At 40.9% G+C, this 22,053-nt stretch overlaps 1 protein-coding gene across 4 annotated transcripts in view; it reads left to right on the plus strand.

Moving 5' to 3' along the window:
• Positions 1–22,053, plus strand: part of LACC1 (laccase domain containing 1) — a 139,546-nt gene that overhangs the window by 101,441 nt on the left and 16,052 nt on the right. Inside the window, exon 10 of one of the 4 annotated variants that reach the window (XR_004178691.1) lies at positions 6,755–7,844. The exons of 1 other annotated variant lie outside the window; for it this stretch is intronic. The gene's annotated coding sequence lies outside the window, so the exon portion shown is untranslated. Of the gene's footprint in view, positions 1–6,754; positions 7,845–22,053 lie in introns of those variants that run through there. 2 more of the 4 variants (XR_004178692.1, XR_004178689.1) reach the window with 2 other exon arrangements.

Raw genomic sequence — 22,053 nt, forward strand, 5'->3', positions numbered from 1 at the left:
AAATAGTGGACTTTGCTTCCATTGGTTGACATCTGAGGAGAGCAAACGTCATTTTCTTGCATCAGCTTCTTTAATAAACGACCGATGATTTTCTGACAATAAACAATGGGGATTAGCTTTTTTTTTTTAATCTCACTTGGATTTGAAGCAGAAAAAACCTTGAAGTCCTCCTCCACAAATACACGTTTACTAAATAGCAATGTTTCAACAAACCATTGAGATTTAAGTTACACTTTAATATTATTCTTCCATATTCCAAATAGTTTGACCTGCAGATTTTTGTGGAAATAAGAATTTGAAACCCAGGAATAGGGAGTGGGTGGGAGGCAATTTCACAGGGTCTAGCAGATAAATATTGCCATGTTAACCCACATTTGCAGTGTGAAGAAACATTATTCACTGAGATTGAACTAAAAAACAGTCTTATTTCCCCACACATTTGTCCTGATCACTTTTCTGGAATCGTCATTTGTGCATCTTGTGCTGAGAGTCTGAGTGCAAAGAATAGACATTCTCTGCTGATGATTGAAAAAGGAAAGCATGGCCAAGTGTCATAGGCACTTCCATCTAAGGAGACTGATAGCATTCTTTTCTGCTAAATGAATAAGAAAAAAAGAGAAATATGTAAAATTTATTGTTTTTAAGCTCACTTTGTCATGTCCATGCCTGTGCATGCCTATGTATGTGTGCACCCATGTGTGCATGAATGTGTTTGTGCACACCGCAAATGTGAACTAAGCTGAGGCTGGCCTCCTCCAGATTACAACACAAGGCCTGGAGCAGTCCCCATTTACCCTGGCAAGTGAGTGCATGAGGATGCAGGGCAATGCCTGGCAAATTGCCGCGTGCTCTTTTCCCTGATATTAGCCTGGCTGGTGTGCCAGGCCCTGGGGAAATGCTGTTACAGGCACTGAAGGCTAGCCCTGTGAAGCCTCTCAGGCTGATGGATGGGAGTGAGTCTCAAAGATCTGTCAATCCCGCCTGTCAGAAGCCTGCCAAATGAAAGATATGCCAGGCTGACTCAACAAAAAGCTCAGCAACACCCAGCAGAAATGGCTGCTGAAGGAAGGGAAGGAAGATAGAATGGTGGGGGGTCGGGGGTGGGGAGAGGACACCAATAGCACTGGTTTTACATAGGAGGAACCTGTTTGACTTGTTAGGTCTGATTTCTGTGAACCAGTTTTTCTTGGTGTCATCTTAATTATCTTCTGTGCAAAGAAAAAAAGGCAGTGAGTGGCAATAATTAATTTGCATTGTCAATTGATTTTTTTTTCTTTCTAGGAATTCTTCTCACTCAAAAGCCATATTATATAACCATCTGTTTTTCTCTAAAGATGAATTCTGTTAGGTTTATTCATTTCTGTCTCTTCAGAAGATATATTAACATTGCCAATATTGAGCATCTGTGTGTGTGAGAGCAGAAAGAGAGAGATTGAGAGAGAGATTTGGTGGTTTTTCCTTTTTAAAACAGTTTTGTGTCCCTTGACACCATTTCTCTTGCTTTCTGGTTTCCAAACTCCAGTGGCCATTCTCACTTAGGAACAGATGCTATGCAAAAATCAGAGCCCAAACGTATCTTACTCTGAGGCTTAGATGGGAAAGAGAACCTTTCTCAAGGTGAAGATGAGGAATTCATGCAAATCAAAATTTCAGAGAAAGAGGTCTGCGTTCTATTCTTGCTGGCACTATCCTTAGAAGGCACATCAGTTAGCCACTCAGTTTTTATTTCTTTTCTTAGAAAATGGAGGGAGTGGCGCATCCTCCCTTTTTTGAGGGGAAAAAAGAGGCAAGAACAAAGAAACACAGTCATTTTCTGCATTTCTACTTTTCTGATTTTGTCTTTTTGCTTATTTCATTCTCTGATAAAGGACCAGTATTCTCACCTCCTTTATCCCTTTATTTAACAGTTTCTGCTAATGTCTGAAAAGGGAAAGAAAGTATTTGCGTATGTACAATCGAGGGCAGTGGGCATGCTTGGCAACTACTTGGTCCATGGGGTTCTACTCCAAGACTGTCTTCTGGAGTAAGCTCTGTCCAAAGTTAGGAGGAGGGTGGCTGTTTGGATATAAAAATTGGCTTACAAAAGCAATTGCAACAAAAGCAAAAATTGACAAATGTGATCTAATTAGACTAAAGAGCTCCTGCACAGCAAAATAAACTATCAACGTAGTAAACAGACAATCTATAGAATGGGAGAAGGTTTTTGCAAACTATGCATCCAACAAAGGATCTAATATCCAGCATCTCTAAGGGACTTAAACAAATTTACAAGACAAAAAAGCCAAACAACTCCATTAAAAAGTGGGCAAGGATATGAACACACACTTTTCAAAAGAAGACATACATACAGTCAACAATCATTAAAAAAAAAAAAAAAAGCTCAACATCACTAATCATTAGAGAAATGCAAATAAAAACCACAATGATATACTATCTCATGCCAATCAGAATGGCTATTATTAAAAAGTCAAAAAATAGCATGCTGGTGAGGATGTGCAGAAAAAGGAACACTTATACACTGTTGGTGGGAGTGTAAACTAGTTCAACCATCGTGGAAGACAGTGTAGGGAATTCCCCAAAGACCTGAAGACAGAAATGACATTCCACCTAGCAATCCCATTACTGTGTATTACCCAAAGGAATATAAATTGTTCTGTTATAAAGATGCATGCATATGTTCACTGCAGCACTGTTCACAATAACGAAGACATGGAATCAACATAAATGCCCATCAATGATAGTCTGGACAAAGAAAATGAGGTGCATATACACCATGGAATACTATGCAGCCATAAAAAGAATGAGATTGTGTCTTTTGCAGGGACATGGATGGAACTGGAGGCCATTATCCATAGCAAGCTAACGCAGGAACAGAAAACCAAATACAGCATGTTCTCACTTATAGGTGGGAGCTAAATGATGAGAACACATGAACACATAGAGGGGAAATGTGTTCACCCAGCAGAAATGGCTGGGGAACAACACACACTGGGGTCTATTGGAGGGTGGAGAGTAAGAAGAGGGAGAGGATCAGGAAAAATAATTAATGGTGCTAGGCTTAACACCTGGATGATGAAATAATCTGTACAACAAACCCCCATGACACAAGTTTACCTGTGTAACAAACCTGCACATGTGCCCCTGAACATAAAATTACTAAGGAAGAGAAAAAAGTACCTGAATAAAAGGAGCAATACAAAAAGTAAACTAAAAAGTGGCTTAAAGCTGACCTCTCCAAGCCTCCCTCACAGTCCCTTCATCCTGTAGTGTTTGCCCCCAAAGACACTGGATCCTCCTAACTTCTTCACACTCTTGACCCAGTGAACTCCTAGAGCAGGGTGGGAGGCAGAGTTGCATGGCAGCCACCACATGTCAGCCTCTGAGTGGACTCCCTGCCACATTTCCAGAGATCCCTGTCTCCATGCCCCACCCCTCATAAAACCTAACAGAGCATCCTGTGCGGAGTAAGACTAAAAAGTGTCTGTTGAGTTAATGAAAAAGTGAATTAACTAGTTGATGTTACTTTTCTCAGTTTACTCTGGGTGAAAATGAGCCAGGAGAACATACTGTACAAGTAAATGAAAATCAGCAGGTTTTTTTTTTTATGCTCTAGAGAATGAGCGAGGCGATCTGAGAGGAAGCCCTCTGGCGAGCCCCTGAGTGCCTCGGGCCTCAGTAATGAGATGAGGTCTAGAGAAGTTCAGTGGCCCAGACACTGAGAAAGGAGGCTTCTTGGGATTCTGGGACTTTCTGCTCTGCTAGCTCGGAAATCCTTGAACAGCAGGATCAGTGGTGATTAGAAAAGCTGTCGAAGGCGAAAAAATTCTCAGTTTCACACAGGGCTGGCTGCTCTCATCCTCACTGTGATCTCCAGAGCTCGTGGTTAGAAGAGATTCCTTTAGCAAATGGTGAAGAAGGGTTGTAACTGTACGTTTGACTGGAGAATTCTATAGGCTTACCCCGAGGCGTGGATTTGTGCTCTGGCTATGGAGATAGCAATGCCGGGGCTGAATGCAGGTGTCATCTCTAGAAACATGGATTTAAGTTTTGTAATAGCATGCAGTGTTCTTATCATGTCTAACCTTGAAATATTGGAACTGGAATCTTCTCTGACCTGCTATGTTCATGTTTAAGGCATTACCTTTGGGCATCATCTTTATGGTAGCTCCTTGCTTACACACTTCTATGAAGTCCTTTTTTTAGTGGCAGAATGCATCCGAGTCATGTGGCACCAAAGTATATTACCAGCAGTGAATCTCTATGGATCTACAGCAACCTTAATTCTTTCCTCCTCAGAAGAAATAATTTGATCAAGAGGCATAAGGCAAAGTGCTGAGGCAAGTTTTAGAGCAGGAGTGAAAGTTTATTAAAACGCTTTAAAACAGGAATAAAAGGAAGTAAAGTACACTTGGAAGAGAGCCAAGCAGGTGGCTTGAGAGATCAAGTGTGCGTTCTGACCTTTGGACTGGGGGTTTTCTATGTTGGCATGCTTCCGGGATCTTGCGTTTATTCCCTTGGGGTGGGCTGTCTGTATGAGCAGTGGCCGGCCAGCACTTGGGAGGGGATCATGCGCAGTGTGTTTACTAAAGTTGTATGCATGCTCACTTGAGGCGCACTTCCCTTACCAACCGAATGTTCCTCGAAGGTCATATACCAGTTAAACTCCACCATTTTACCTCCTAATGAGCATGTGTGAGCCTGCTCTCCCAACTCCTGAGATCTTATCAGGAAGCTGCTGATCACCCACTTTCTGGTTTTTTCTCTCTCCTGGGAGACTGCCTTTCCCTGGCGCCAACTGCAACCAATAATTATTTTAGAGAGATAGTTAACAACCACCTGACATCACCTGATGTTGCCTGATATTCCTGGTTGGCGGGGGCCCTCTCCTGCTCTGCTCATGTCTGACTACCTACCTACTGTAACAGTGTCTGTGTTATCTTTAATATGTGAGCAAAATGACAAAATGACATTGTCCTTTAGAGATTAGCAATATGGAAATATTATCTATTGTTTTATCATTTGAGTCAGAAGAGGCATCTGAGGATCTGTAATAGGCTACACTAAATGTAACAACAGAAAAGCAGTTTTTCTTTCAAGGGTATATTTGCTTATCAACTTTCTGGAGAGGCTTTGGGTAAAACACAGCTGTTTTGGACTTCTGTCTCCTTCAGCCAAGCACATTGGTGCATGCTCATAGCTCACCTCCTTGTGCTTATGACGTTCTGAAAATGTTTTCCAGCCCTTAGCATACCCTTTTCTCATGGAGCCAGTCTCTTGATTCCTTGAAATTTTAACATTTAAAACATATCCTAAAGCTTCTGGCCTCCTTGAAGCCTTTTCAGAAAACCCTTCTCTAGATCGCTTCAGATTTGGGTTGGCTCAGTCAGAGCTTATTTGAAGCCAAAGCAAGCTACATATGTGACTTCTGTGTCTTATTTGCACATTGTCAAATCTTTTCATTTAACCTGGGCTTTGGGCCTGTGCCACATGGGCAAGGAAGTCCTTTGATATTGCTGTGATCTTGAGAAGCATGTTCTGCAGATGGTGGATGATGTTAATGGAGTCTAACTAATCAACAGGTTTAACTTGGCAAGAGGAAATGAGACATGAAGGCCCAAAGGGTGGCTGATAAAAAGGCACAGAGTTACCTGAATGAGCTGTGTTCCATTTTAAGGTTCCCGGTCCAAATGCAATTGACAACTGTCGTGGCTCAAAGCCCTAGTATCACAACTGACGGCTATTTGGCCATTTCCTGCTTTGGGCTCTTAGTTCAGTTACTAGAGGACATATACCCTGCAGACTTCAAGTTACAAGTATAAAGAAATCATATCTTTAAAAAAATACAGTTTCCAAAAATATAACGTAACTAAATAAAACCCAGTACTGAAGGCAGGAAGAAAGACCAGTCTCTTAATGCTTAGTTGAAGTAGCTGCTGCAGCACATGGGACGTTTTGTTTGTTTTTTTAATTGAAGACAGATTGGAGAAATGAGGAGCAGTTGAGTTTGGGAAATTAATTCTTGTATCATGTTGTCAAATCTTGTAATATTTTAAATGCGAGATTACATGGACATCATCTGGGAACTAGCAGCTATAAGGCAGCAGGGAATTGATGAGGAAAAGCAAAACGTTCTCGAGTCAGTCATTAAATCAGTTTTCCTGAACAAAGGATAATCCTGTGTTATACGCATTCGGGGTTACAGAGTGAAAGATGTGTTCTGCATTCTCATGTACACCAGGGGCATAATCTGACCCAGGTGTAACCCAATCTATGAATAAAACGGTGCTTTATAACAGGATTTAATTGTACTTGTCTGGAATTTTGCCTCTCATTCCAGTTGTGGGATTTAATTAATCCTTACCCAGAGGTCAGTCACTTCGAGACAAATGCCATAAAAGGGCAGAGAATTATCTCACTGTGAATTACAGTTAAGCACAGCCAGTTTTCATTTTATTACTATTATCAATTGTTTAAAATCTTTGCTGAATGATTTCATTGTACATGTGCCTTCAGGCTTTCTACAGCAATTTGGAAAATACATTACAGAATAAACCACAAGATTATTAAAATGACTTTAAATAGTATAAGGCCTATTTTCAAAGAAGGTTGTAATATCCATATTTACTCATATTTCATCTCCTTATGTAATTATTCACACTGTATTTTGAGGATAGAATTTATAAGCGCGTGTTCCTACCTAATTATCTCACCACTTCCCCCTTAATTTTTTTTCTTTTCTTCTTTTCTGTTGAAGGAACTCTGACTTCTAGCAAGAGCTCTCAGGAGAATTTCAGAACTAGAGGCTGAGTGATCTGGATAAAAACACTGAAATCCCTTTTTAATGTTCTTTCCTTTCAACATATCTAATTTTTTTCCTTCCAAAGAATACCTTTGGAACAAAATGGAGTGGGTTTGTCCTCACCACAGTTGGCAAAGGCTTAGATTAAAGCTTTCTTCCTATTGCCCTTTTATTGCCAGTTTCTTACCTGTTTCTGCCCCCTCCTTTGCTGAGGTGATAGAGATTGGGCTGTGACTGCTGCTACTGCCACTGAGCGAAATTAAGAAGGGGAAATTAAGAAGGGGAGGACATGCCTAATAGCTCCCTCCAGACATCTGCTTGTGCTTCGGATCCCCACAACCCTGGGGGAATGGAGAGCAGATCTGAGGTGATTTGCCTGAAGCCGTTGCTTGGTAACCTGTTTTGAACCAAACGCACTGAAGTATTAAATATAAAACTTGAAAGAAAAGGAAATTTAAAATAAAGCCCACCTTTTAATCACTGCATATTTTTCCCTCCTCCTTTTCTAATTCATCTTCCCTTTTTATCTCTTCAGATAAGGGGTCAGAGGTATATTTCAATCAAGATCTTTACCACAATCCCTTCTTTATACCCAGATAGAGGGTCGGATGTGGGAGGATGGTTTGTCACAAAAATATAAAATAACTTGCCGGGGTAAGTTGCCATAGTACAAAGAGTGCTGCATGTACAGCCCGACCACCAGTGTTCAAGTTCTAGCTTAGCTATTAACTATTGCAATTACTTAACCACACAATTCTTCAGTTTATTAAGTTGCAACATGGGTGATATGGTTTGGTTCTGTGTCCCCACCCAAATCTCATCTCAAATTGTAATCCCCACGTGTGGAGAGAGGGACCTGCAATCTCCACATGTAGAGAAAGGGAGATGATTGTTTCATGGGACAGTTTTCCCCATGCTGTTCTCGTGACAGTGAGTGAGTTCTCACAAGATCTGATGGTTTTTGTAAGTGTTTGGGAGATCCTCCTTTGCACCTCTCTCTCCTGCCACCATGTGAAGAAGGTGCTTGCCTCCCCTTCCGCCACGATTGTAAGTTTCCTGAGGCCTCCCTAGCCAGACAGAACACTAAGTCAATTAAACCTCCTTTGTTTATAAATTACCCAGTCTCTGGTTTTTTGTTTTTTGTTTTTTTAAACAGAATCTCTCCCTGCTGCGCAGGCTGGAGTGCAGTGGCATAATCTTGGCTCACTGCAACCTCCGCTTCCTGGGTTCAAGTGATTCTTGTGCCTCAGCCTCCTGAGTAACTGGAGTGGCACGCACCACCACACCCAGCTAATTTTTGTATTTTTAGTAGAGATGGAGGTTTGCTATGTTGGCCAGGCTGGTCTTGAGCTCCTGGCCTCAAGTGATCCACCCGCCTCGGCCTCCCAAAGTGCTGGATTACAGGTGTGCACCACCACACTTGGCTCTGGTAGTATCTTTATAGCAGTGTGAGAACAGACTAATACAATGGGCCTAATATTATTCTCAAACATCTTTTTCTATTTCACAAGTATTTGGTAATTCAGAAATGATATAAATATTATATAAAACTTAAAATGAAAAATACTATAGAAATGTATTGTGCATGTTAAAGGAGCAGTGTCATATTGATTTTGTTTTTTTTCTCTGCTTGTGTGTTTCTTCTATTATACCAAGCAAATAGGAATAATCTAATATTTATGTTTCAAGTACCGTGCTAAGCAGCTTGCATGTATTATTATTTATATAACTATTGGGTACTAGTACCATATCTATTTTGCAGACAAGGAAACAAAGGCACAGATAGGTAAAATAAGTGACCCAAGGTCACACAGTTGGTAGTAGGTCCTGGAGTGGGTTGAATTTTGCTGCACCCCCAACCCAACAAAAAGATATGTCCAAATCCTAATTCCTGGTACTTGTGAATGTGGCCTTATTTGGAAAAAGATCTTTGTATGCGATTAAATTGAGGCTCTAGAAATGAGGTCATGCTAGATGAGAGTGGGCCCTGAATCCACTGTGAGTGTCCTTCTAAGAGACTGATGGACGCACAGACACACAAAGGGAAGATGGAGATAGAGATTGGAGTAACAGTGTCACAAGCCTAGAAATGTCTGGAGCCACCAGAAGCTCAGAAGAAGCAAGAAGGAATTCTTCCCTAGAGCCTTCAGAGGGAGCATGGCTCTGCCAACACCTTCCTTTAGGACTTCTAGCCTCCAGAACTGCCAAAGAATAAACGTGTGTTATTGTAAGCCACCCAGTTGGTGGTAATTTGTTGAGCAGCTTTAGGAAATGAATACAGGGCCCAGGATTGAAATTGAGGGACTCTAACTCCAGAACATGAACACTTGATCACTTTGTTTTACTTTCCCTTTTTATTTGAAATGTAACTAAATTTGGGAGAAAAGAAAATTATCCAAGTGAATGTGGTTATAATTGTTTTTGGTGAAGTGGAATGGTTAATTAGATAAGTGTTTTGTCACACAAGCTAAGTTGTTGTGTAGGGGTGGGATTGTTGGAACTCTTAGTTTTTTAAATGTCCAGTCCAGAAGTTGCCTGGAATACATTTTTAAAAATTAAAGACATCTTTTTGAAGGATGAAATAAATAGTGAATTAATACTCAGCAAAGATAAATAAAGTTACTAATGAGTAAATGCAATTAAAGCAAAATACAAAAAGATTCTACTTGATGAGGTGAGATTTGTATTATTATTATTATAATTATTATAATGATTATTAGTCATTTAAAAAATTAATAATGACAATACCAATTTTTGATTAATATTGTCTTGTGTTCTAAGAGGGAAAAAAATTATTGGATAGTTTGATAGTTTGATACTGAGCTTTTTGGATTAGACTAAAACTTCTCTGAAAAATCTAGCATTTCCTAGTGATACGTTATGTATTTTCTTCATGTAAAAGTTTTCGTTTTGTAAAATATTTTCTCCGTTTTTACTGATTTACAAATCTACTTTTACAAACTTTAAAAATGTACCTCTCTGGTGGTTGAGAAAAGCTCTGGGTGAAGCTTGCCTCTTCTCTTGTCCTTTTCTTCTGTCTTGCCTCTTTACCGATCCACTTTGCACAATGCAGCCCAGCTAGAAGGCTCAGAAGCCACACTTTCCATGCGCCCCACCCACCTTTCTCTGAGGGACAAGAAGGACCAAAAAGCTTTAGCAAATGAGCAAGTGGGCACCAGCACCAGGGTCCCAATCCACCTATGGAAGTATCCAGAGCAGCTACTAAGCTATGTCTTTTTATGCTCAGTAAAATCTTAAGTCTGTGTGAGCTAATTCCCTATCTCCAAGTTTTCTCTTCACCTCTGATCTCACATTTGCAACTCTCTGTTGCAGTCCTCCCCTTGGTTTCCCCGCTAGTCTATCAAATCAAACGCCCTTTTTGGAGTCCTTCCTTCTTTATGCCCTCCCAACATGACCCTAACCTGGACTTTTTCTAAATTACTAATTTCTGTTAAAGGCACCACATTCTCCCTGGAATGGAGGCTCACAGCTTTGCCATCATCTTTGATTCTGACCCCTCATTGCAAGTACTTCCAGTCAGTTACCAAGAGCTGTTAAGCATATGCCATAATGTCCTTCACACTGAGAGGTGAAGCCAGCTGGACTTCCTGGGTGGAGTGGGGACTTGGAGAACTTTTCTAACTAAAGGATTGTATATGCACCAATCAGCACTCTGTGTCCGGCTAAAGGATTGTAAGTGCACCCATCAGCACTCTGTAAAAATGCACCAATCAGCACTCTGTGTCTAGCTAAAGGATTGTAAATGCACCAATCAGCCCTCTGTAAAAACGCACCAATCAGCACTCTGTATCTAGCTAAAGGATAGTAAACACACCAATCAGCACTCTGTAAAATGGACCAATAAGTGCTCTGGAAAATGGACCAATCAGCAGGATGTGGGTGGGGCCAAATAAGGCAATAAAACAGCTGGCCAAGGGCGCTAGTGGCTGCACTGTGCTAGGGGCCTTTTCCATGCTGTGGAAACTTTGTTCTTTCTCTCTTTGCAATAAATCTTGCTGCTGCTCAGTTTTTGGGTCCGCACTACCTTTATGAGCTGTAACACTCACTGCGAGGGTCTGCGGCTTCATTCCCGAAGTCAGCAAGACCACAAACTCACTGGAAAGAAGAAACTCTGGACACATCTGAACATCTGAAGGAACAAACTCTGGACACCCCATCTTTAAGAGCGGTAACACTCACCGCGAGGGTCCACAGCTTCCTTCTTTAACTCAGTGAGACCAAGAACCCACCGAAAGGAATACTGGATAAGCATTCAAACCATCTTCTCTATTCCCACCGTCATTACCTAGTTTGGCCTCTTAGTGCTTCCTGCCAAGGCTATTGAAACAACACTCCGCCCCCATGCTTAGACTTTCCCACATCCATTTTGATTGGCCCAGACCTTGTCATTCTATTTATTAAATATTTTAGATTGGCCCAGACCTTGTCATTCTATTTATTAAATATTTTAAATATCCCTCCTTTCTGTTTCACTAACAACAGATGAAAGTTTGGTATTAACAGAGATGGTAAGGGAAGACATTAAACCCCACTTGAGCAGGGCTCCATCCAATTCTTCCCAACTTGGGTTGGCCTTTCAGGATGGGTGCTCTTATCCGGAGTTGGTGCTCTGTGATCACAGAAAACTCACGTTGATGTCATTTTCCCTTAAAGGGTTTCTCATGCTGAAACACACTATTTCCCATTATTCTGTTGTTTAAAATACCGCTGCAGTCCTTGTTTCTTAGACATTCAGGACCCTGCCTAGGCTTCAAATATTTGAATGAAAAATTAACAAAGGTAGTGAAGTAATGGGTTCCTACAGATTTATTCTATGATTTAATTATATATTTGGCAGGAAGTTACTTACCCAGAGATACCTCTTTTCTTCCAGAAAGGACAATTTCTTTCTGATAATATGTCTTGCTCGAGTTGTTGCCATTCTTCCTCAGTACCCCTCCACTACGCTTGAACTCTTGACATCCTCCAAGTAAATCCAGAGATCTCTCTGGAATCGCTAAAGTTACTGTTTTTGTTGACAGTCTCACTATTGTCTGCTGAAATTTTACCAGTCAATTCAAGTGACAGTCGGAGGACACAGTAGAGAAAATGTTTCCATAATCAGAGGCCTTAGTGATGTGTAGTCATCAAGCTTCAGAGGGGCTGGAAACTCAAATAGGTTGAGAGTTGGTGAGGTTGGACATGAACTCTCAGCGCACTGTCAGCACCGTGGGTCCTGCCAATTTCTTATACAAAATACCACTGTTTTTCTCTAAAGTGGTTTATATGCTCAGCAGTAAAGCTGAGGTATGCTCACGGTTTGTTTCTGTGCTGTATTTTGGGACGGGGTTTGTCCTGTGCAATCCAGAGGCCTGGACTGGGGGGGCTCAGTCTTTTCACAGGTTAATGCTTTAGGTGATTGGCAGGTATGACAAGTTCCCATGGCTCCTCAGCTGACTTCTGGGCTCCAGAGTCCAAGCTGCTTTGTTCATTATTTCCCACTGTCTTGTCCCCCTTCCTTGCTCCTCTCTGGAGTGAAACTGAGAGACTAGTGCTGCTGTCTCCCAGCCTGTTGGTACCCTGTCACTTCTCAGAGCATTTTCTGTTTAACCAAAATCAAATAAAACAATTGCAACACCAAAACTCAAAGAAACAGAGGATGAAATGATGCATATGTGTAGTCAGAAAAGCAGTCCCTGGGTCTTAAAGGTGTTGTGCAAATTGAGTTCCTACCCTATATTCATCTTATGTTTGAACTTTTGTGTTCTCATTGAAATTAACCTTGTTCTGCTCCCTCCCGAGGTTGGAGCTTAAGCTCCCAGCTGTGGCTGGTAGCTGTTCCAAGATGTTTCTTTTATGTAACCTATATTTTTCAGTTCTGAACAGAGTGGTTCTGAAGTAAGTGTTTCACACCTGCATGGGTGTCTGCTATTGTTTGAATGTGTCACCTAAAATCGATGTGTTGGAAATGTAATCTCCAATGCAGCAGTGTTGGGAAGTAGGGCCTTTTGGGAGGTGTTTAGGTCATGAAGATTCTGCCCTGATGAGTGGATGAATGCTGCTATAAAAAGGGTTTGTGGGAGTGGGTTTGCTCTTTCTTTTCCTTCCTCCTTCCACTATGTGAGGACCCAGCAAGCAGACTCTCACCAGATGCAGGCATCTTGATCACAGGTTTCCCAGACTCCAGAACTGTGAGACAATACGTTTCTGGTCTTTATAAATTACCCAGGTGTTCTGTTGTAGAGGCACAAACAGACTAAGAGAGAATCTCCCTTCTTCTTTGACCTAAGGGTTATCTTGTATTTTCCATCTTGGCTAATTATATTTCCATCTAGTGTGTGCCAAAACTAGAAACTTCAGAGTTGTTCTCAGTGATTCCCCCTTTAAGTCATCACATCCCATATGTGTTCAGCCTTGAAGATTTTGTTTATCATTTATTTTTTATTTTTATTTCTTTTTTGAAACAGAGTCTTGCTTTATCTCCCCAGCTGGAGTGTAGTGGCATGATCTCGGCTCATTGCAACCTCTGCCTCTCAGCTTCAAGTGATTCTCCTGCCTCAGCCTCCTGAGGTAGTTGCTGGTAGTAGCTAGGATTGCAGGGGGGCACCAACACACTTGGCTAATATTTGTATTTTTAGTAGAGACGGGATTTCACCATGTTGGCCAGGATGGTCTCAAATTCCTGGCCTCAAGTGATCTGCCCACTTCAGCCTCCCAAAGTGCTGGGATTACAGGTGTGAGCCACTGTGCCCAGCCCAGCTGGGTGAAATCACCTCCTAACAATATCATTGCCACAAGTCTTACTGACCCACTTGCCCCTTTTGACTTACTACTCTGGCTGTGTTCATTTATCATGATTTTATGCCTTAGTTCCTGCTGTTTTCTCTGCTCTCGGTGCACTTCCACTTGGAATATCCCAACTCAAAATTGCTTCAAATCCTTGTTGGAACATAGTAAAACATGGTAAAATACAAAAACAAAATGAATCAAACAATGCAAACAATCCAACAACTAAAGTCTACTCATTCTCAGAATCAGGTACGTTCATAGAACCCTTCCTGATCCCTGGTGGCAGGGCAGGTGGCTTCTTCCTGGTGCCCCCACAGGACTGTGATCACACCCTGGCCACTTCCCACATAGGCTGAAAAGTTTGTTGACAATGGGAGGACAGGGACCATATCCTACTCATCCTTCTGTCCCCCTTTCCAAACAGTCCATTATCCAGAGGGCCTGCTGTGTCCAGCTGATCTGCAGTTGACTACACATCCCCTGCACTGTTCTCCAGAAGCTGACGCTGATGACTCAGTGCCCGAAAGAGAAGGGCTTTTCCTGTATGAGCCACAGATTCTCTTTAAATTGCCTTCAGGTCATGCACATTTCTTGCCATCTTCTTTCTTTACTGTAAATTACCAGGATTCCTGGCTACTTTACCTTTATTTTCTCCAGGGTCTAGACTGTGTCTGATAGGATCATAGGTTGTTGCTCTCTGTGTGGTGTAGTAATTACAAACTTTCTTGGTGAGCAGATTAAACATGTAGAATCACCTTCAACTCTGGGATTTTCCCCCAAAGGTTATAATTAATACCCCTGCAAACAGGGATATATGCATCCCCTGTTCACATCTGGGGTAGAGAAAGGGCACTCCTTGCCTCAACAGAGAACACAAACCATTAGCTTTGCTCTGATTGGCCCCATCCACCCCAAACCAATCTGGATGGCCAGGTTCACGCATGGAAATGCAGCCATCCAAGCTGTTGATTCATCTGCACGACTTAAAGGACTTGAAATCTTTAACCAAATTTGACATAATTTAATTTGGCTGTGTGTAAGCATGATGATGAAATAACACTTTGACTCCAAACATTTAAGGGAAAGAAATATAATCAGGAAGAATTGTGGTCCAAGAAGAGTAACACCATATTTCCATAGTAGTTGCAAACACAGCCAGGAGCAGCCTGTCAGGCAGCAGGACTTAGAGACCTTAGAGCAGGATCATATTTAATGTGGTGAAGCTCAGCTAGAACTTAGAACAGTGTTTGTCAGATTGAGCACAGGAATCAACAGAAGTGCTTGTAAAAAGTGCAGATTCCCAGACTCTCCCTTAGAGATTTTAATTCAGTTAGAGCTAGGTGGGACTGTATATAAAATATAAGAATCTGTATTTTTAATAAATTCTCCAGTTGATATTTTATGATTGGGCAAGCCTGGGGAATAGTGTTGCCAAAAAAGAAATCAAATCACTCTGTGGTAGGAAGAATAAGAAAGCATCAAGGGCTAGGTAGGCATTTAGTACAGACACTGGTCAATGGGATACAAAATCCTCAGGAGGCTCCAGCTTACTGAGTGGTAACTCTCTCCACTTCCCATATACACACTAATTTCAGTTCAATTTGGTTCTATCATTTAAACTGTCTCCTTAGAGTTAAATCAATGCTTTGGGGTAATTGCTTAGGCTTTTGAATGTCTCCCCTTTTCTTGGAACTCTGTGTAAGGTGATATCTGGGTAATGGGAGTGCAGCTCATGTACCCTCAATGCATGGGAGAAGAGGACCCTTGGCCTGGTGCTGGACTTTGAGTGGGCCCTGGCTGCCACCTGCTTTGGAGAGTTAGGCTCATTTTGTTGCTGGTATCTTGTAGCTGATGGTCCCTTAATCTTTCTTTCTTGACTTGTACTGGTCGAGGGCCTCTCTCTGCCCACCCTCCTGTTCTTGGCTTTCCCTGACATGTAAATCTCCATGAGTCTCCCCACATCTGCCATGTGGTGTGCCCTTGGCCAAGGCTCTATCCTCCATAGCTTCTACAAGATTATCTGTCCTACCTCCTTATCTATTTTAAATCTTTGGATTGCAAAAATATCTTGTGGCAAGTTGACTGTATCAGTATATATATTGCTTCACAATAATCTACCCTAAAATTTAAACACTTCAACAACAAGAAAGGATTTATTTTGCTCATGAAAATACAATTTTTTTAGTGCTCAGCAAAGACAACTCATCTACTCAACACGGGGGTCAGCTTGGGCAGATTGACTGAAGGCTGGCAGATTCACTTTCGTGATGGCTCACTTACGTGCTTGGCAAATTGTTACTGTTATCTGGGAAGTCAGTGAGAGTGTGGGCTAGGGATATTGCTTGTCTTCAAGTGGGTTTTTTCATATGCTGCCTGAGCTTCCTTACAACATGGTGGTTAGATCTCAAGTATGAGCATCCCAAGGGATAGATCATAAAAACCCAGCATCTTGAAACCTGGGTACGAAAACTAGCATAGTGTTTCTTTCTCTGAATCCAGCTCATCGAGCAGTCATAAAGGCCAGACTTATGAGAAGAGGACATAGACCTGTCTCTCAATAGAAAGAGGGTCAAATAATTTAGGGGTCACCTTTTTAAACTGCCAGTGATCTTAATCTTGAATCTTGCCTATCTAAATTAGGTTTCACTGATACATTGTATTGAAATAATATCAATTTTGTGAGACTATCAGAGCTAGTTTAAATTTTTAGAATATTAGATATTTCCCTTTGATTCAAGTAATATGGCTCCAATTCATCAATGAAAGTATTCCCAAGATGTATAAATTCCAATTGGGACCTGTGTTGATGAGCTCTCATAGACCAAGATGGCCCTTATCGCAGTACCTACCTGAAATTTGGCTCGTGGAGATAATACCCTTCACTGCAGCTAAAGAAGTGAAAGCTGAGCTTGTTGGGAGACGTATCAACCAAGTAATGCCTGCTTTTCTTGTGTGAGAAATAGCCCTAACTTGGAACACTTCTATTCTTGCCAGTAAATTGTCCAAAACAGTTCAGATGTGAACTCTTTACAGTACCTCTTTGCTTGAATTATCTGGGCCTGTGGTTGATTAAGCACAAAGTGGACACATAAGCATCTTCCTGAGAAAACAGTGAGGCTATTCAGTGCCTCCTCAGGAAACACAACTCTTTTTGTAAGGTTGGGTCTCCTCCTGGGACAAGACTTCAGAGATTATACAAACTGCCTCCCCTGCCAGGGAAATATGCCAAAGTCAGGAGTACCAAGCAGACACAAGAATGGGGTTAGGAGGTGGAAGAGAATAGGGGTATGTTTCTTTGTAATCAGGAAAGTGTAACACATCTCCCTGGTATGAGTGTATCTGTCTACCATGCAATCCTGTACAATGGCTTTCGGAAATCCTTTGGGGGACCATTTTCTAGGATAAACAGAAAGAAAAGCACCTTTCTGTCTTACTTTTCTTGCTGTTTCATACTGCTAGAATTACTTTTGGGGGATTCCTTGTGAATTGACAGAAAGCAGTGATGGTCCCTGTGTTTGGTTAACAACTGATATCCAGTCCCTAGAAATTCTGTAGTCCTAGCGAGGGGGTGAAAAGGGGGATGAAGAATGGTGTGGATATTGTCACTGGCCTTTGTCTACCCCAAGATACCAAGATTTAGTGACCTGGAGAGAGTAAAATCCTGAGGCTCCTATCTTCTCAAGTGGAACCTTTCATTTGTCAAAGAGGTGCACATTTAGTCTGGCTTGGAGTAGGACAAGTTTTCTTTTTCTTTTTTTTTTTTTTTGAGACGGAGTCTCGCTTTGTCACCCAAGCTGGAGTGCAGTGGCGTGATCTCGGCTCACTGCAATCTCCGCCTCCTGGGTTCACACCATTCTCCTGCCTCAGCCTCCAAGTAGCTGGGACTACAGGAGCGGACCACCACGCCCAGCTAATTTTTTGTATTTTTAGTAGAGACGGGGTTTCACCGTGTTAGCCAGGATGGTCTCGATCTCCTCACCTCGTGATCTGCCCGCCTCGGCCTCCCAAAGTGCTGGGATTACAGGCGTGAGCCACCGCGCCCGGCGACAAGTTTTCTAGTGTAAACACACTATCAGCATATGCAAAACACCATCCTCCAATCATGCCTGAGACCAGATGATGCAGATTTTAGTGTCTTTCCTTTTCTCATGGTTTGACACTCCCCTGGGATATTCTATTCTCTGAGCACAAAGTACACCAACACCAGTAGAAAAAAAAACCTGTTTGCTTCCTGTGTGTTGGTGGCAGAATGTCAGAGCCTCTGAAAACTTCGAATGGAACTTGGTTATATTTCTCTATCAAGAGACACCCACAGCCAATTTATCAAGGGAACTGGGGAGAAATCCAGGTTGAGACTATTGTTAATTGGTTTTGAATTTATGATTCTGAAAAACTTATAATTATGAGTAACTGGTCATTGGAGTTGTCCCAAATTTATTCCAAAACAAGAAGCAAATATTCTTAATGTATTTGAAATGCATTGTCCCTATATCTTCAGACTTGAATATACTCTGACTCCACCTCCAAGTAATTCTAGTATGAATTAATGTATTAAGTGTTCTCTTTTTAACCTTTTACATTTCTTGTGCTAATTCATTTCTATTTTAATCTAGTTATTATTCTTTTAAATATCAGATCTCAAAATGCAGCACATTAAAAAAAATGAACTACAAAGCTATTCTTTACAAGGTATGAAGGTGATCTGCCCACATTGCTGTCTTGGTGATTGGATTTTCTTCTTCACTGTTTTCCCATATGGACCCCAAAGTCCCAAAAGTTGTATCTTTAGTTTACTTGGCCTTTCTTTACAGAAGAAGATAATGTTTCTCTTGCCACTGAGATATACACTTGTATATTTTCTTTATTTTGCTTCTTGTTTCAAGTATCTGTCCTATGCTTCAAGGCATTAGATTTATTTTTCAATTTTCTCTAGAAAGCCATTCACAACTTGGTTTTCCAGATCTTCTTTTTATTTTATTTAGAATGTTGGATGAAAATTCTGCCTTCTTCATGGCTGGTTTTTCCCATGGCCTCTTCTTTCATTTATACTGACTATATTGTGTTTACTTTTATTGACTTCTCAATTGGGTTATCCCAGGCCTTTTCCTTGATTCATAACTCCTGGGCTCATCTGTGGGTTCTCTCTCTCTCTCTCTCTCTCATAGAAAGCAGGTGTATAGTGGATAAGTGGACTGTAGACATGGGTTTGGGGTTGTCAGTTTGTATTTATTTAGCAGTTGACTGACAGGATCAGAATATGGAGGATAAGCAGATTGAACCAGAGGAGCTATATTTCAGCAAAATGTGAATTATGTTTGGAAAATTTGCTTGTAATATCTTTAGAGAGAGGGGATGCCAAGGTAGAGGATCTGATGATAAAGATGTCAGATGAACATCTACAAAGGATAAAAGAATAGGACTGTATTTCCATGGTTTTGAAAACCTAAATGTTAGGGAAAGACTAGTCATCAAAGCAATAAAGAACTTGAATGAGGGTGGAGGTCAAGGTTGCAGTGAGGTCATAGGATTCTGATTATAAAACCCAGAGAAAGGAACAAATTAAATAGCCATGACTACAGAATTAAGACTCAATGACTTAAGAAAGGAATCAATATTAGACTCAGCCTAAGGCAAGTGTATCTGGAACCCCATGTAAAGAGTTTTTTCCCCAGAAGACCAGCAAGAGGTAGATTGAAACTTGAAAAAGCCTACTAGACTTGGGTGTGTACTCTGCAGACTGAGAAACTGGCTGGATAGTTATAATTTAGCCCTCTGGGTAGAGTTTGTCACCTGAAATAGCAAGGCCTTAAGGCAAAGCTAAGTCATAAAGCAAAGGAGTTGATGTTTGAAGATGAGACATTAGGCCCTGACTCTTCTCCTAACTGCTGGGCAGTCTCTGCAGATAATGGAATTTCAGGAACCCACTGTTTCAAGGGGTGCTTGGCAGATATTTTCCATCATCATTCTTTAATTTCTTTTTTACTTTGTTGCACACTATACTGTGAGTCACCTATGATCGATGTTCCTACTCTTCTCCTTTATTCTGTCTCTAAATTATTAGGAGCTGGGGATATGGTAAAGATTAAATGAGATCCAGTGGGAGGAAGCACTATATGAGCAGAGGAGCATATAAACTGAAGGCCATTTCTCTGAACTGGGATTGGATTTTGAGGGTGTACTAATGCTATTATTCTCTGAGTTCATTAAGATCAAGTGGACTCTAAGTGTGACATCATAATATTTTAGATAAATGTTTTTAATATTTAATATTTATCTAAGTATTAATCTAAATATCAATATTTAGATAAATCTTTTTCAGCAAACATTTTTTGAGCATGCAGTGGGCATCTGGGCCTGGTCTAAGCAATGGAGCTACAAGGTGAAGAATTGAGGCTGCTATCTGGGGTCTGTAGCAAGGCCAGGGGCACTCAATTTTGTGCAACCTGAAGTTAGTATGATTTGCAGAACTCTCTTTAAGAAAAAAATTTTAAATTACAAATATAAATTTAAGTATAAAAGGGAATTTTTATTCAAACTGAGGAAAGAAATTACAACAAATTTCAAACTAAAAAAAAATCTAACAGATACCATAAGCATCACAAAATCCAGAAGGAAAAAAAACCCTACATGGTATTTTTCTTAACAAACTGTTTAACAGACCTCTGTTAGATTTTTCCTCATATATGTTGGCTGTGTGCTCTTTGATAATATCTTCATGTAACAATGACTTTTAAATATAGTTTTCTATAGAGAGACCAGAAACATAATTTAGCCTCTCCTCCAGCATGGTTCATTGAACTTTGTTTTTTTAATTATTGATATTTTTGATTAGATCTGATTGAAAGCCAAATCATTCTCTTACAGGTTTGTATACTTAAAGATTGGAAAGAAGTTCAATAGATTTAAAACCTTGTTTCACCTAAGTACCTTCACAAAGTGCTAGGCACATCAGGCCATTCTTACTGTGATGTAGCCTTTGGCCTTGCCTGCCCCTGAGCGTCATAGCACAGGGCAGCCCCATGGGCAGTAGGAGGTATTCCTTGAAGCCAATGCTACACCAGACAGCTAGTGTCACTTCACTAGACATTGAAGTGATTATAAACCACATAAATATAGCTTATTAAAGCCAAATAAGTGATTCTCTAATTCAGCTCTCCCTAAGCTGAATCCCCAAAGTGCTCTCAGCCATTCCAAGCTACCCAACTTGAGGAGACTTGTACAAAGGGGATCAGGGACTGATCAGAGTAGAAAGAAACCCTAGACTTAACCTGTCACAATTAAAATAGATTAGAACTGCAAATTTTACAAAGATCTTGGACCTCATGAACATATGAGGCCCAAAGTCTTTGCAAATAAAGGGCTCTGATGCTGAAGTTTAATTAACCTGCACATCAGTCCACCTCTGGGGAGGCCAGTAGGTAACCTGAGTGGGTGAACAAAGACTCCACAGTGGTATTAAACTTTGAGCTAAGTCTTGAAAGATAAGGAGATATGTTTTAGGAGGTCAGTGGAAATGGCCAGGCCTAATAGGAGGTGCCAGCAAAGGAGAAACAGAAGAAATGGTAAGAGAGAAAGAGAAGGGGAACCAGGTGAGAATGACCTCTTTGAAGAGTGTTACAGAAAATTTCAACAAGAAATGGTTAAATGCTGTTAAAAATGGAAGTGGGTCCAAGTAGTTGAGAACATGAAAGAGTCTACTGTCAATTAGGAAGCCACCTGAGGATCTTTGTCAATGCAATTTCAAAGATGTGCTGCAAGTCAAAGCCCAGTCTTAATGAGCTGAAAAGTGAATAGATTACAAGCAAGTTGACTTTGATAGTTCAAGAAGTGCACCTGGGAAGGAAAGACGATGCATAGTGCTGTGGTTATAAGAAAACTTGGAGATGAAGGACTCTTCATTGGTATTAATTTTTAATTAAAGAAGAGTTTAATCAAACATGTCAAGAATGCCCCGTAAGTGGAGTGACTTCCTGTTCTGAGCAGAGGAAATGTGGTCTCCATTTGCTCATAATTTAATTTACCCTTGCTTCTCAGTACTCTAAAATTTTCAGGAATAGCTTACCAACACCAACCAACAGAGCAGTAGACAAGTCCTCTGGAGAGCATATGTGCTCATCTTGACATTCCAGGGAATAGCCCACACCTTGCCCCTACCCTGTGATCCCACATATCAGAAGTACAGCTGTTCACATTCTATTCTTCTCTTGTCTCCCAGATTCCAATCTCATCACCCCCGCCCCATCAACCCTTCAACCCCCTCTCTCTCTTTCTCTCTCTCCATCATTTTTGTAGGTGTGATATGGAATATTCTCCATGCAATTAACTATTCTTCACAGATACAGGTTTTAAATGGCTGCATTGTATTCTGTGACATGAATTAATCATTACTTATCCTAAATATCCTCTTATTGGACATTTGGTCTGTTTCAAGATGATTGTTCAGTCATCTAAATTTTTGTGTGCAA

This window comes from Papio anubis, chromosome 15 (genome assembly GCF_008728515.1).
Source record: "Papio anubis isolate 15944 chromosome 15, Panubis1.0, whole genome shotgun sequence".
NCBI lineage: Eukaryota > Metazoa > Chordata > Mammalia > Primates > Cercopithecidae > Papio > Papio anubis.